We start from the raw sequence: 16,713 nt of genomic DNA on the forward strand, positions 1-16,713 counted from the left end.
GAAGCACTCCCCTTAGCTGACTGCAAATGTAATCAGACATAGATGAATTTCACATGCTGATGATTTAAGTCCGCAGCAACAGAACAACGGGGCATCATCACCTGGCCAAGTTGATACCTGAACCCAACTACCACACTGAGGAATAACCTGTTTGTATCAGTAGGGGACCATCTTTAAAATGCAACTCTGGGGGCTCTACCAGGGCTTGAAAATACTCTTTAATATGGAATCACTCTGTTGAGGGTTTGAGTGGCCCCTCCTCATATACTGTACTTCCCTATGAAATAGGTTAGGAGTCCCCACAATTTACAGAAATATGCTAATTTTCCTCCTGCCTATTCAGTGCCATTGGTTTCCCTCTTCCTGGTCTATTCAGTATCATGAAAGCCAAATAACTAATCTGGCTACAACACAACCCTCTTCAGAGTGCTGGGGAGGTGCATAAATCAAAATTAGCAAGTCCAAACCCTCTTTAGTGGTCCACACTCATTTGTAAAATAATTTTCAATTTTGCTACCCATTCAACAATCATATCCTTCTGAGAGGGCATTGGCAGCATGTCATGCAGTGACCAGACATAAACAAATTCTCCATCCCCAAATACTTTCTGGATCTGTGAACTGGGGAAACCAGTTATGCTAAGCGAGTTACATACCTATACTAAGACCCAGACATGCTAAAAGTAATCTTTTCTTCTTTTGAGGGTTGAGGAGGGGAATGGTGGAGTAAAACATCTATCCATTTATTCATTCAAGAGCATTCAATGAGACCTCCTTTGTGACTGACCTTACTAGAGAGGTTAGAAAGAGAAGTACTGGACATGAGGTATGTCCCAATTTTTCAAAGGCATTTCATGAAATTACTAATAACAGCCGTAGTGAGCTGGATGTTGTCCCCCAAAATATCAAGTCCTAATCCCTGGAATCTGTGAATGTTACTTTATATGTTAAAGTCTTTGCAGATGTGATTAAGTTAGGGATTTAGAGATGGGGAGATTATCCTGGATTAATGGGTGGCCCTAAATGCCATCACGTGTATCCTTATAAGAGAGAGCAGAGGAATATTTTATGACACACAGAGGAGAAGGCAATGTCAAGATGGAGCAAAAGGAGATGTGAAGATGCTGACCTTGAAAAATAGGGTGCTGCAGCCTGTGGTAGTTAGATTCAGTTGTCAACTTAGCCAGGTGAAGGTGCCCAGTTCTGTTGCTGTGGACATGAACCAATGGCATGTGAACCTCATCTGTTGCTCATTACATCTGCAGTGGGCTAACAGGCATGCCTGTTGTAATGAATGATGTTTGATTTAATTGGCTGGTGCTTAAATGAGAGAGCTCAACGTAGCACAGCCCAAGCAGCTCAGCATACCTCATCTCAGCACTCACAGCTCAGCCCAGGCCTTTGGAGATGCAGAAAGAAATCACCCTGGGGAAAGTTGTTGGAACCCAGAGACCCGGAGAGAAGGTAAGCAGAGATCACCCTGTGCCTTCCCACGTAAGAAAGAACCTCAGTTGAAAGTTAGTTGCCTTTCCTCTGAAGAACTAACAAAATAAATTCCCTTTTATTAAAAGCCAATCTGTCTCTGGTGTGTTGCATTCTGGCAGCTAGCAAACTAAAACAGATTTGGTACCATAAGTGGGGTACTGCTGCAGTTTGCAAATACCAGACATGTTGGAGCGGTTTTTTGGATGAGGTTTTTTTACAGCCTCAGGCCTTGGAGAAGGTATAGCACGCTCCTTGGAGGATTGGGGAGAGCCTGGCTGCCACCACATGGAGGGGTTGAGCATGTGCCCTAGAAATGGCATAGAGCCCAGGTGTGGCCCCAATACCTGGAGAGAGTGGAGCCGAGAAAAAGGTGGTCTCCTCAATGAACCCCGAGGTTGATTCAGTAAGAGGTGGGTCACTGCATAGGTCCTTGAAAAGGGTGGAACCATCACTTTCTAAAGCTGAAGGATAAATGACTTTCAGACTTTGAAATCCAAATGGTCTTTGCCCTGCAGATTTTCAGAACTGTTTGGGTCTTGTGACCTCTGTGTTCCTTCCAATTTCTCCCCATGGAAATGAAAACTTATATCCTGTGAATGTCCTCCTTTGCATATTAGCTCCAGATAACTTGTTTTGAGATTCATAGGTCCACAGCCAGAAGAGAACTTTTTGCACCTTACTATTTAAGGTGATGTGTGTAGTTGCCAAGTTGACAAGGGGTGAACATGTGGTAGTTAGATTCAGTTGTCAACTTGGTCAGGTGAAGGTACCTGGTTCTGTTGGTGTGGACATGAACCAATGGTATGTGAACCTCATCTGTTGCTCACTGCATCTGCAGTCAGCTAAGAGGCATGCCTGCTGTAATGAATGATGTTTAATTTAATTGGCTGGTGCTTAAATGAGAGAGCTCAGTGTAGCACAGCCCAAGCAGCTGAGCATACCTCATCTCAGCACTCACAGCTCAGCCCTGGCCTTTGGAGATGCAGAAAGAAATCACCCTGGGGAAAGTTGTTGGAACCCAGAGGCCTGGAGAGAAGGCCAGCAGAGATCACCCTGTGCCTTCCCACGTAAGAAAGAACCTCAGTTGAAAGTTAGCTGCCTTTCCTCTGAAGAACTAACAAAATAAATCCCCTTTTATTAAAAGCCAATCTGTCTCTGGTGTGTTGCATTCCAGCAGCTAGCAAACTAGAACACAGCCACAAGCCAACAGAACACTGGCTGCCACCAGAAGTTGGAAGCAGCAAGTACAGATTCTCCCCTAAAGGGAGCACAGCTGTACCGATATCTTGATTTCAGTCCAGTGAAACTGATTTCAGACTTCTGGCCTTCAGATCTGTGAAAGAAGTTTCTGCTGTTTTTAGGGCACCAAGTTTGTGGTAATTTGTTTCAGTGGCCTCAGAAAACCAATACAACATCCTTGGAGATAAAAGGGAGACAAGGGTCTAGAAGACACTTTGGGTAGGTAGGGGCACAGATAACTGACCAATTCTATTTATTCATTCCTTCGGCAATGTTCCAGGCATGGGAGATAGAACAGTGAATAAGGCAAACAACATCTCCATTGACAATGGGGTAAGAGGAATGAGTAGATAATAAACAAGGTGATTTTAGTTATGATTAAGTACTTTGATGAAAACAAAACATGGTAATGTGGAATCAGGAGTAGCTATTTTGGATTGTAGTAGGAAAGCCTTTCTGATGAGATAATCTTAGAGCTGAGGCCTGAATATAAGAATATACGAGCTCTTCTGGGGAAAAACCCTTCTAAATAGAGGGAGCTGCAAGAGCAGAGACCCTGAGGCAGGAATGAGCTTGATGTGCTGTAGAAGCAAACAGAAAGACCAGCTTCCTACAGATCAGCATGGACAGGCATTGTGTGTGGAAAGCTGCAGGGTTCTGTCCTACCTTGTACAATTTTCTTTCTTTCTTTCTTTCTTTTATACAATTAAGTTGGAAATAAACATAGAAGGCATATTCATCAAGCATGTGGGTAACCTAAAGCTGGTAGAGCTTGTATTTGGTTAGATGTCAGGGATCAGGTTTTAAAATACCTGGCCGAATGAACAATCCCCAAAGATGAAATTGAACAGGGACAAAATGTAAAGCCCTGAAACGGAACTCAAAAAAAGTATTTGCCTAAGTCAGAAGGGGGAAAACTGACTTAATGCAGTGCTTCTGCAAAGACCTGAAGTTCAACATCAGCAAACAGTGTGTTGGGACTGCTATAAAAAGGTGACGTGCTGTTACAACTTAATAAGTATGGGGCAAAACTGAAGGGAGAGGTAGTCATAGGTCTGTTTCTGAAGTACAGAGGGGGTACCACATTTTTGGGGGGTCAGTTCATTCATTCACTTAACAAATGTTTAGTGAGTACTTACCATGTGCTTGGCACTTGACTAGACCTTGGGGAAATAATGATGAATAGGATAGATGTATCCACTGACCTAATAGAGCTTATATTCTAGGGAATTTAGAGTTGACACTACACAATTCATTACATAGCTATTATATCTGTTGTCATATTTTTTCTGATTATAGTTGCATAAAATCAAACATTATACAAATACATAACATAGAAAAGGAAACCACCTCCCCACCCCCATAAAACTCATCTTCCTACCCAGAGACAGCCATTGTCACAGGTTTGTACATATTTTCTAAGTTTTAAAAATGTACATAAATTTTTAAAGCATAAAAATGAAATTATACTGTTCTAAATTTATTTTTTATGGTTTAGCTTATTGTATCTTGGACATCTTTCCACATGAATATAAAGAGATTTACCTCATTCTTTTTTATAGCTGAATAGTATTCCATTTCATGAATATGCCACAGTTTATTTAACTGGTATCTTATTGACAGATGTGTTCACTGTTTCCACTTTTCACTATCATAAACAATGGTGCAAAGAAAATTATTTTGCATATTTGTCTACATAACCTATAGGAGTATTTCTAAAGGATAAATTCAAGTGGAAATTTGTGGGTCAAAGTGGAAATGCTGGGTCAAATATTATGAAAAATTCAAATAATAGGTGCTGTCATATTTCTCAGCATTCAGGTTGTAGTGGATGAGAGTGCAAGTAGGAGTGTATGTTTTCATGTAGCTTCAACACCACCAGACAGTATCAATATTTTTAATCTTTGCCTGTCTGATAGGCAGAAGACAATATCTTGTTGTTTAAATTAATCGTTTTTGACCTACAATTGAGATGATAGCTAGGCAGGCAAGTTTGTGGGGGTTAACAGGTAATTTAGTTGGGGAGGCCAGAAGTGCTGCCATCTGCATTTGATGAGAAATAGTCAGCTAGGGAGGGGTATGGTGAGGAGGGACCCTGGTACTCCAGAATTCCAGGCAACGAAGCCAGCAAGTGCAAAGGCTCTGTGGGCAGAGGGTACCTGTTGTATCAACAGGACTGAAAAATTCTAGGGCAGCTAGTGTGTAGGGTTTTGGTCTTAATTCCCCGAGAAGGGGAGAGACAATGAAAAGTTTAAATCAATCTGACACGATAAGTTGGCGTTATGAACAGATCCCTCTGGCTGCTGTGTGGAGAATGGATTGGGAAGAGGGCAGAGTGGGTGTGAAGGGGTACAAGGCAGTTACTGTGGGAGTCGAGGTGAGGGATGGTGCTACCCCAGACTAGGGTGAAGATGAGACACAGAGAGAAGTGGCTAGATGGAAGGGTTATTTAGGCCTTAGAATTGATAGGGATTGATGCTTGATAGGTTTGGCTGGGGGGTGAGGAAGAGGTGGTGTCATGGACTTCTGTAGGCTTCTAGGACAGATAGGAGTTATTATTAAGATGACGAGATGCAAAAGGAACAGGTGACAAAAGCTGAAGATCCAGAGGAGGTAACTTTCTTGTAGTATGTCTAAGTAGCTCTTGTGCTCACAGGCCCATCTGAGGAAAGCTGGTCGTCTGCTTCTGCCCGATTGGACTGGGAGAGTGCCTGAGCTGTGCCCTCGTCGTGGTCTGGTATGACAGTGTGCCCAGTGAAGGGAGTAGAGCCAAAGAGAGCTCATTGGACCTCCCCCGGGGAGTTTGAAGGAGAATAAAAGTGAGGGACAACATCTGGAACAGGGGACATAAGCCAAAGGAAGGCCACACAAGGAGAAGGCAGGAAGGGGAGGCCATGAGTAAGCCAAAGTCATGAGGAAGGGAGAAGGAGAGAAGAGTGAGGCTGGGCCAGCAGCAGTGGCTAAAGGACAGACTGAGAGAGGAGTGATGGCTCCTGCCCCTCAGTGTGGCAGAGTGGTGAAGAGTCAGTTACATGTACAGATCTGGGTGTGATTTCCAGCTCTGATGCTGACTACCTGGGTGACCTTGAAGAAGTCACTAAACTTCCCTAAGACTCTATTCTATTCCCTCAGCTTTAAAATAGACATCATAATATTTATTTCTTGGGATCGTTGTGAGGATTAGAGAGTACCACATGAGAATGGAAGAAGATATTTGTGACACTCATAACCACCAGAGTATCCAGAATTAAAAATTGAAAAAACAAAACAAAACTCCTAAAAATCGATAAGAAAAACATGGCTAGCCCAATAGGAAACCAGGCAAAAGACTTGAACCAGCACATAAAAGAGGATATAAACATGACCAAAAACACATGAAAATATGATCTACCTGTTAATAATAAATAAGATGCAGTGAGTTCCACTTGCAACAACATGAATGAATCTTATAAATACAATGTTGAGCAAAAGAAGCAAGCTATAGATGAATACATAAAGTATGATTCAATGTATTTAAAGTTCAAAGCAACAGACATGTAAGCCATGTTAGCTACTATGCATACTCTTCAGATTGGCAAAATTTGAGGAATCTGGTAATACCAAGTGTTGGCGAGGATATGAAGAATGAGAAATCTATACACTGCTGGTGGGAATGCAGATTAGTATAACCATTTTGGAAAACACTTTGGCATTATCTAGTAAAACTGAAAGCACAGCCACAACCCAGCAATTCTGTTCTTGGGTGTATCTAAGAGGAACTTCTCAGAATATACATGTTCTTATTGACTTCATTGCTCTTGATGGCCTCATACTGGAAACAACACACATATCAATCAATAATTAACGGTAGCATGGATAAATAGTGGTATATCTACACGCCACAGTACCATTCAGCACTGAAAACGAGGGAACTAGTGCTGTAGGGAACAGCATGGATGGCTCTTACAAACACAATGTTGAGCAAAAGTAATAATACATAGCATATGACTGACTTCATTTTAAAACTCAAAAATAAGCAAAACTAAAATATAAACCATACAGTACAGTTAATATGGTGTAGTTTATGATGATGAGAAAATTATAAAGAAAAACAAGGGAGTGATTGTCATAAATGTCAGGATAGTGGTGGCTTCTGGGGGGAGGAGAGGAGTGTAGGACTTGAAGGGGATGTCTGCAATGCTTTGAGGTGTGTTTTTTGATCAAGAAGGTGGTTTACTAAGTATCTGCTTTGTGATTGTTTGCTATACTGTACATTTGTTTTGAGAACTTTAATATAGGAGTATTAAATTCAACAATTTAACCAGGTTTAAAAAAAAAAGATAACACTTGTAAAATACTTGGCGTAATGCCTGGCCCATATTAAGAACTCAACAGATGGCACTTTTATTTACAGTTATAACCCAGTTGTTAGAGCTACGTCGTATCCTAAGCAACCCTCCAGCTTCTGGACTGAGCTCTAGTCTCCTCGAGGCCTGGTTTTGTGGTTGACATTCCTGACCTCTCTTTTTCCTAGGGTAGCCCCAAATAGACCCCATTACTTAAAACAGTTCTTCCCAACTGATAGGTGATGGCTTGAAAGCACCACCTCAAACTCAGAATTCCAGGTCTGCTGCCCAATTCTGGTCACATGTAAAGCATTTTCCCCCTAGCTGAGCATCTCTGTTATGCAATTCCAGAAAGCTAGATTGCTAAATTGACCATCTTGTGATGTGGCACAGAGCCAGAGTTCAGCCTGCTTGAGGTCAAAGGTCAGAGGTCGGAGGTGGACCCTGAAGATGGTTAAGTTGGTGCCAAAGAAATGGGATTCAGAGGAGCAAACAGCAGAACAGGAGCTGTAAAAACTAAATGGAGGAGATGGCTGGTATCTGCCCTTCCCTGGGAGCTGAGCACAAGCCTCTGGGTGAAGATGCAGCTGCATTCCTGCTTAATTGATGTGGACATCTTGTTCCCAGGCTGAATTGCTCAGAAAAGGAGAATGTTTTCTATTTGTTCATGAGAATTTACATAAGAAGCATATTTCTCAGTCATTAAGTCTTGAAGCTAATTTGTCTACACATAACTTGAGTTGAGTTTGTGGGTTTATTTAATTTTGGAATTCAAAGGGTAAGGCCATCTTTGTCTTGAGGAGCTGAAAAAAACTTCCTCAACCTGCATCTAAGATGGTTTGTCCTTATCCTCTCCCCACCTTCTAGACCGTCCTCCTGGTTTCCCAAGCAAATGCTACTCATGGAATTTCTGTCCTTGCACATACTAAAGGGACCAAAATTTTTCTGCGTGTTGCTTGCAGCTCAGTCTTAATCAAGGAGGGGATAGTAGCTGCATTAGCTAGGGCTCTCTAGAGAAACAGAATCAGCAGGAGACATCCGTAGATATAAAATTTATAAAAGTGTCTCCTGTAACCATGGGAAGGTAGAGTCTAAGGTCTGTAGGGCAAGCTGTGAAGCTGGTGACTCCGATGAAGAATCTGCATGAACTCCACAGGAGAGGCTGGCTGGCTGATGCAAGAAGAGTGATTGTCTCTTCTGAATCCTCCTTAAAAGCCTTCCAGTGATTAAATTAAGTATCACTCATTACAGAAGACACCCCCCTTAGCTGATTACAAATGCAATCATGTATGGAGACAGTCAACATGATCATGATTTAAGTCCATGAAATGTCCTCATAGCAATAGACAGGTCAGCTCTTGCCCAACCAGACAACTGGGCACCACCACCTGGACAAGTCGACACATGAACCTGACCATGACAATAGCTAACATCAATTAGCAGTCACTATAAGCAAAGGTGCCTTGGGACCCTCTAGGGGGCTGTGAAGCATCTGATACCACAATCACAACACTTCCAGTTAAATAAGGGAACTTGCAAGGGAAGACACCATTTTAAAATGTAACTTACCACTGTCAAATGCTAAAGAGAAGTAGAAAGTCCTGAAAACAGCAACAAAAAAGCAATTCACCACATACAAAGGAAGCCACATAAGACTGAGTTTGAACTATTTAACAGACACCATCGAAGTGAGAAGGCAGTGGTATGATGTATTTAAGATTCTGAAAGAGAAAAATTTCTAGCCTAGAATTCTTATCCAGCAAAGTTGTCCTTCAAAAGTGAGGGAGAGATTAAAATTGTCACAGACAAACAAAACCTGAGAGAATTTGTTTACAAGGGGCCAGCCCTGTAAGAAATACAACAGAAATTCAGTTCTGTTGGCTGAAAAAAAAGACAGGAGAGAGAGGTCTGGAAGAGGACAGAGAATTGAAGAGTATTAGTAAGGGTAACTCAAAGGATAAAGAAAGAAGGGGAGGAATTTATAGATTTGACAAATAAAAACCAAAGGATAAGATGGCATATTCACCTTTACCATAATAAATTTGAACATTAACAGACTAAACTCACCAATTTAAAGATAGAAATTGGCAGAATGGATTTAAAATATGATTCATCTATATGCTGTTTACAAGAGACTCATCTTAGATCTAAGGATACAAATAGATTGAAAATGAAAGGATGGGAAAAGATATTCTATGCAAGTTGTAACCAAAAGAAAGCAGGAATAGCTATACTAATATTATATAAAATCAACATTAAATGCGAAGATGTCATAAGAGACAAGGAAGGACACTACATATTAATAAAAGGGACAATTTACCAAGAAGGAACAGCAATCATGAATGTTTATGCACCCAATCTAGAAGCTCCAAAGTACAGAGGCAAACATTGGCAAAACTGAAGGAAGCAATAGATGTTTCAATAGTAATAGTGGGAGGCTTCAATACACTACTCTCTTCTATAGATAGAACAAATAGATGATCAATAAGGAAATAGAGAACCTAAACAACGGGATAAATGGATTAGAACTAACAGACATAAGCAGATCATTACACCCTAAAACACCAGGATATACATTCTTCACTAGTATTCATGGAACGTTCTTCAGGATAGATCATATGCTGGGGCATAAAATAGGTCTTTACAGATTTAAAAAGATTGAAATTATTCACATCGCTTCCTCTGATCACAACGGAATGAAGCTGGAAATCAATAATCACCAAAATACCAGAACTTTCTCAAATATATGGAGATTAAATAACACACTCTTGGGTACATGGGTGGTTCAGGTAGAATGTTCACCTTCCATGCAGGAGACCCGAGTTCATTCCTGGGCTATGAGCCTCTCCTCCCAGAACACACACACACACTTAAACAATGAATGGGTGAAAGAAGAAATTGGTAAATATTTGGAGTGAATGAAGATGAGAATACAACATGTCAAAATTTATGGGATGCAGCAAAGTGCTCATAGGAAAATTTATTGCCCTAAATGCCTATATTAAGAAAGAAGAAAGAGCAAAAATCAAGAACTTAACTGCTTACTTGGAGGAACTAGGGAAAGAACAGCAAACTAACCCCAAAGCAAATAGAAGAAAGAAATAACAAAGATGTAGGCAGAAATAAATGAATTGGAAAACAAAAAAAAAAGAATCAGTAAAAGCTGAAGTTGGTTCTTTGAGAAAATCAATAAAATTGATGGTCCCTTAGCTAGGCTGACCAAAAAATAAAATAAAATAAAAGAGAGAGAGAGAGAGGGAATACAAATAAATAAAATCAGAAATAGGGTGGGGTGGTCATTGCCATGGACCCTGAAGAAATTTTTAAAATATCCTAAAAGGATACTATGAGCAACCATATGCCACAAACTAGACAACTTAGATGAAATGAACAAATTCCTAGAAACACTCAAACAACCTACACTGACTCAAGAAGAAATAGAAGACTTCAACAAACCAATTATAAGTAAAGAGGTTCAATCAGTCATCAAAAATCTTCCTATAAAGAAAAGCCCAGGATCAGATGGCTTTGCAGGGAAATTTAATCAAATATTCTAAAAAGAACTAACACCATTTCCACTTAAACTCTCCCATAAACTTGTGGGAAAAAGGATTACTACCTGTTGTAGTTTGCTAGCTACCAGCATGCAATATAGCAGAGATGGAATGACTCTTAAAAAGGGGGATTTATTAAGTTGCAAGTTTACGGTTCCAAGGCCATGAAAACGTCCTAAAAATAAAAGCATGTCTATAAAAAATGTCCAAATTAAGGCACCAACAAGAGGTTACCTTCACTCAAGAAAAGCCTGAAAAGGCACATGGTGTACGTGGCAACATCCGCTGACTTCCTCTCTAGGCATCTTGCTTCATGAAGCTCCTCTGGGGGTATTCTCTTTCTTCATTTCCAAGGTCGCTGGCTGGTGGACTCTGCTTTGCAGCTTTCTAATCTTTCTCTGTTCTCTCAGAATCTCAAGCCTTTTCCAAAATGTTTCCTTTTTAAAGGATCCCAGTAAATTAATCAAGACCCACCTGGAATGAGTGGAGTCACATCTCCCTGTAATGAAAAGTCAATACCCACAAGTGGATGAGTCACATCTCCATGGAGATAACCTAATTAAGTCTCCAACCTACATTACTGAATAGGGTTTAAAAGAAACAGTTGCTTCCACAAAACTGATTTGGATTAAAACATGGCTTTTCTAGTTCAAACCAGCACACTACCTAGCTCATTTTATGAAACATCACTCTAATTCCAAAACTGGGTAAAGATACTACAGGAAAGGAAAATTACAGTCCAATCTCCCTAATTAATATAGAGGCAAAAATTCTCAACAAAATATTTGCAAATCGAATCCAATAGTACATTAAAAGAATTACACACCATGACCAAGTGAGGTTTATTCCAGAAATGCAAGGGTGGTGCCACACAAGAAAATCAATCAATGTAATACAATATATTAACAAGCCAAAAGGGAAAAATCACATGATTATCTTGATGGATGCTGTAGGAGCATTCGACAAAATGCTAAAGCCACTTCAAAAGGTAGGAATCAAAGGAAAATTTCTCAGTATGATAAAAGATATATATGAAAAACTCACAGCCAGCATCACACTCAATAGTGAGAGACTGAAAGCCTTTCCCTTGTGATTGGGAATGAGACAAGGATGCCCTCTGTAACAACTATTATTCAACTTTGTGCTAGAAGTTCTAGTTAGAGCAACCAGGAAAAAAAGAAATAAAAGGCATCCAAATTGGAAAGGAAGTGGTAAAACTTTTATTATTTGCAGATAACATGATCCTATACTTGGAAAATCCTGAGAAATCTACAACAAAGTTACCTGAGCTAACAAACAAATTCAGCAAAGCGGCAGGACACAAGATTAATGCACAAAAATCGGTAATGCTTCTATATACAAGTAATGACCTAACTGAGGAAACAATTAAGAAAACAATCCCATTCACAATAGCAACTAAAAGAATCAAGCATCTAGGGATAAACTAAAGGAATGTAAAGGAACTGTACACAGAAAACTATAAAACACTGCTAAAAGAAATCAAAGAAGACCTGAATAGGTGGAAAGACATTTTGTGTTTATGGATAGGAAGGCTAAATGTCGTTAAGATGTCAATTCTACCCAAGCTGGTTTACAGATTCAATGCAATACCAATCAAAATTCCCACAGCTTACTTTGAAGACTTGGAAAAGTTAGTTATCAAATTTATTTGGAATGGAAAGGGGCCTCGAATAGCCAAAAACATGCTAAAAAAAAAAAAAAAAAAGAATGAAGTAGGAGAACTTATACTTCCTCATTTTAAAGTTTACTATAAAACCACAGTGGTCAAAACAGCATGGAATTGGTACAAAGACAGACATATTGATCAATGCAATCAAATTGAGAGCTTGGAAACATACCACCATGTCTAGGTCAATTGATCTTTGACAAGGCCCCCAAATCCACTGAAGTGGGGTAGAATAGTCTTTTCAATAAATGGGCTTGGGAGAACTAGACATCAATAGCCAAAGTAATAAAAGAGGATCCCAACCTCACACTCTATATAAAAATTAACTCACAGTGGATCAAAGACCTAAATATAAGAGCTAGTACTATAAAACTTTTGGAAGATAATATAAGGAAACATCTTCAAGACTTAGAATAGGAGGTATCTTCTTAGATCTCATGCCTAAAGCACAAGTAACAAAAGAAAATATAGATAAATGGGAACTCCTCAAAATCAAATGCTTCTGTGCCTCAAAGGACTTTGTAAAAAAGGTGAAGAGGCAGACAACTTAATGGGAGAAAATATTGGAAACCACATATCGGATAAAGGTTTGATATCCAGCATATATAAAGAAATCATACAACTCAACAAAAAAAGAACAAATAACCCAATTATAAAATTGGCAAACGACATGAATAGACATTTTTCTGAAAAGGAAATATAAATGGCTAAAAGGCACATGAAAAGATGTTCATCTTCATTAGCTATAAGGGAAATGCAAATCAAACCACACTGAGCTATCATCTCACTCATACAAGAATGGCTGTCATTAAACAAATAGGAAACTACAAATGTTGGAGAAGATGTAGAGAAATTGGAACAATTATTCATTGTTGGTGGGAATGTACAATGGTACGGTGGGAATGTACAATGGTACAGCTGCTGTGGAAGACAGTTTGGCATTTAGTCAGAAAACTAAATGCCAAGATATCAAGTTGTCCTATGACCTGGCAATACCACTACACAGCATATTCCCAGAAGAACTGAAAGCAATGTTATGAACAGATATTGGCACCTACGATGTTCATAGTGGAATTATTCACAACTGGCAAAAGATGGAAACAGTCCAAGTGTCCATCAAAATATGAGCGGATAAACAAAATATGGTAAATACATATGATGGAAAATTATGCAGCTGTAAGAAGAAATGAGGTCCTGAAGCATGCGACAAAATGGATGAAACTTGAGGAGGTATTCAATGTTGGTGGTGTAGCAGAATGGGGCAGCCCCTCCAGAGGATAATGTAGTGGACCTACAAGAAGCTGAATATAGGGCACCATATGATTGTATATCTCATAACTAGGAATATACATGAAAGAACTGAAAGCAGAGACTCAAGTAGACATTTGTAAACTGATGTTTATGATGACATTATTCATGTTCCCTAATGGATGTAGGTGGCCAAAGGGCACACTGACTGAGAAGCAGAAGGGTGAAGAGCGGTGTATATCTATGATGGAATATGGCGCAGCTATAGAAAGGAATGAAGTCACAATGAGGTGAATGAGCCGTGAAGACATTATGTTGAGCAAAGTAAATCAGAAACAAGAGAACAAATATTGTACGGTCTCTTTTAGAAAATACTTATAAGAAAATTGGGACCTAGATTGTAAGCTTTTACAGAAATCACGTTTATTCCTGAGCTTTAAGTATTATTTCTAAATTCTGAGATGCTGTGCTATATATGTATAAGCTGGTATTTTCCTGGATCTTTCCTGCATCTTTGGGTACCTGTGTGACACTTAAGACTCAGAGATGAAGTTCTGCTGGCTCTAAAAGCCAGCATATAGCAACTGTTAAAGAAGCTGAAAAAGAGATCAGGCTTCAATTAGAAATAAGAACAAAGCCGATCTAGTTTGGGACTAAGGTAAATCAGAATACAGGGCAAAGGATGATAGTGCCTGTATTTTAGAACTTCACCTACTATATGAGGCCAAAGGAAGAGAGGTTTATTTCATCCAAAACTTAAATTTTCTGTATCACACAATCTAAGTTAACCTGTCTGACTAGTTTAAACAACCTAAACACATGGAGCCTAGAATTGGGAATGAAGTTCTGCAATTCTCTATAGCTTAACGTAATGCCCAGATACATTCCAGAGTATGCTGGGCTAATAATTAAGCAGTATTGACAAAGTCCCTTGAGGGACTGGAGAAAAAATATGGAATGATTAAACTTTCCCGCCTGGGAAATCCCTGATACTGATACTTTCTCAAACATTAGGGACTCCTAAGTTTATAGGCCAAGCCCTTGATCTTGAGGCTTGCTCTTATGAAACTTACATCTATAGCAGAGAAGGTAAGCCTACCTATAAATATGCCTGAGAGTTACTTTCAGAGAACCTCTTTTGTTGCTCAGATGTGGCTTCATTCTCTAAGCCCAACTCTGCAAGTGAATTCATTACCCTCTCCCATACATGGGATGTTAGTATCCCTGGCAACATGGGACATAAGTCCCAGGGATGAAACTGGTCCTGGCACTATGGCATTGACCATACCTACTTGACCGAATGGGGGGAAAGAAACGTAGCAAAATAAGACATCAGTGGCTAAGAGAGTTCAAATAGAGTTAAGAGGCTATTCTGGAGGTTACTCTTATGCAAGCTTCGGTTAGATATTACTAATTTCCAATGGTATGCCAAGCCCCAACCAACAGTATTTCTGAAATCCCTAAAGAATACTCAGGGCTCTATCTGAGATTCTATAAAATTTTCACTCACTAAGTTTAATTTTGAGAAACCTAAAATCTCCAGATGGTTCCTAGACCCAGATAAGCCCTGAAACCTAGAGTTACCAGGCTTTCCAAGAATATCAACCATTTGCATCTCCCTACCCCAAAATCTTGACACCCCTTTTCAACATAAAGTTAAAACAGTCACTGCCCAAATAGCCCTAGAAGTTGGGAGAAGGATTAAAGGAGAAGGAGGAGTGGTAACAGAAAAAATAAGATTTAACAAATGAATCATTGTATTGATATTTCTTTTTAGTTTCAGTGTCTTTTTGAGCAGCTACAAGGAAACTGTGGAACTGTAACCTATAGTATACATTGAAATTTGTTCTATAACTACTTGTTAAAATGTACTTTGAAATTTATCACTTTTTTTGCATGTATGTGTTATGTCACAATAAAAATGTTAAAAAAAAAAAATAAGCTGGCCGTAAATGCAATGGTTGATTTCTGAGTTCCCTTCCACATAAATTTGATGATTAGCTTTTCCTTTTCTTCAAAAAAGGTTGTTGGAATTTTCGTTGGGGTTGCATTCAATCTATAAATTGCTTTGAGTAGTATTATATCTTAATAATATTTAGTCTTCCAATCCATAGACATGGAATATCCTTCCATATATTAATGTTTTCTTTAATTACTTTCAGCAATTTTTAGATTTCTGTGTATAAGTCCTTTACATGCTTGGTTAGATTTATTCATAGATATTTGATTACTTTAGTTGCTACCATGAATATAATTTTTTTTCTTGATTTTTTGTTCTGATTGTTCATTGCCTGTGTATAGAAAATCTACGGATTTGGGGGTGTTTACCTTGTACCCCACTACTTTGCTGAATTCATTTATTAGCTCTAGGGGCTTTATTTTATTTTATTTTTTTTTTTGGGGTGTGTGGTCTGGGAATCAAACCTAGGTTTTCCACATAGAAGGCAAGCATTCTACCACTGAACCACCCATGCACCCTGTTGTGGATTTTAAAGAATTTTCTGTATATAGGATCATATCATTTGCAAATAAAGTTTTACTGCTTCCTTTCCAATTTAGATGCCTTTATTTATTTTTCTTGCCTACTCGCTTGGGTTAAGAACATGTAGCACAGTGTAGAATAGCAGCAATGACAGTGGCCATCCTTGTCTTGTTCCTGACCTTGGAGGAAAAGCTTTTAGTCTTTCACTACTAAGTAGGATGTTAGCTGTGGGTGTTTCATATGTGCCCCTCATCATGTTGAGGAAGTTTCCTTCTAGTTTTAGTATTCTAAGTATTTTTATCAAGAAAGGTGCTGGATTTTGTCAAATGCCTTTTCTGCATTGATTGGCATGACCATGTGGCTTTCTCCCCCTTCATTCTGTAAATGGGGTGTATAACATTAATTGATTTTGATTTTCTAGTTGTGAACCATCCTTGTATACCTGGAATGAATCCCACTTGGTCATGGTGTATAATTCTTCTAATGTGCTGCTGGATCCAATTTGCAGGTATTTTGTTGAGGATTTTTGCATCTATAGTCAATAGAGAGATTTGTCTGTAATTTTGTTTTCCTGTGGTATCTTTATCCACTTTGGTATGAGGGTGATGTTGGCCTCGTAGAACGCGTTTGGAAGTGTTCCTTCCTCTTCAATTTTTTGGATGAGTTTGAACAGAATTGGAGTTAAGTCTTCTTG

The 16,713-nt window shown here is 39.2% G+C and overlaps 1 long non-coding RNA gene across 1 annotated transcript in view; it reads left to right on the forward strand.

The window, feature by feature from the left end:
* Window positions 1-5,405: 5,405 nt before the first annotated feature.
* Window positions 5,406-16,713, forward strand: part of LOC143686756 (uncharacterized) — a 31,997-nt gene continuing 20,689 nt past the window's right edge. The window contains exon 1 of the long non-coding RNA XR_013177274.1: window positions 5,406-5,460. This is a non-coding gene — a long non-coding RNA (uncharacterized LOC143686756). The remainder of the gene's footprint in view (window positions 5,461-16,713) is intronic.

The sequence above is a fragment of the Tamandua tetradactyla genome, chromosome 1, assembly GCF_023851605.1.
Source record: "Tamandua tetradactyla isolate mTamTet1 chromosome 1, mTamTet1.pri, whole genome shotgun sequence".
Lineage (NCBI taxonomy): Eukaryota > Metazoa > Chordata > Mammalia > Pilosa > Myrmecophagidae > Tamandua > Tamandua tetradactyla.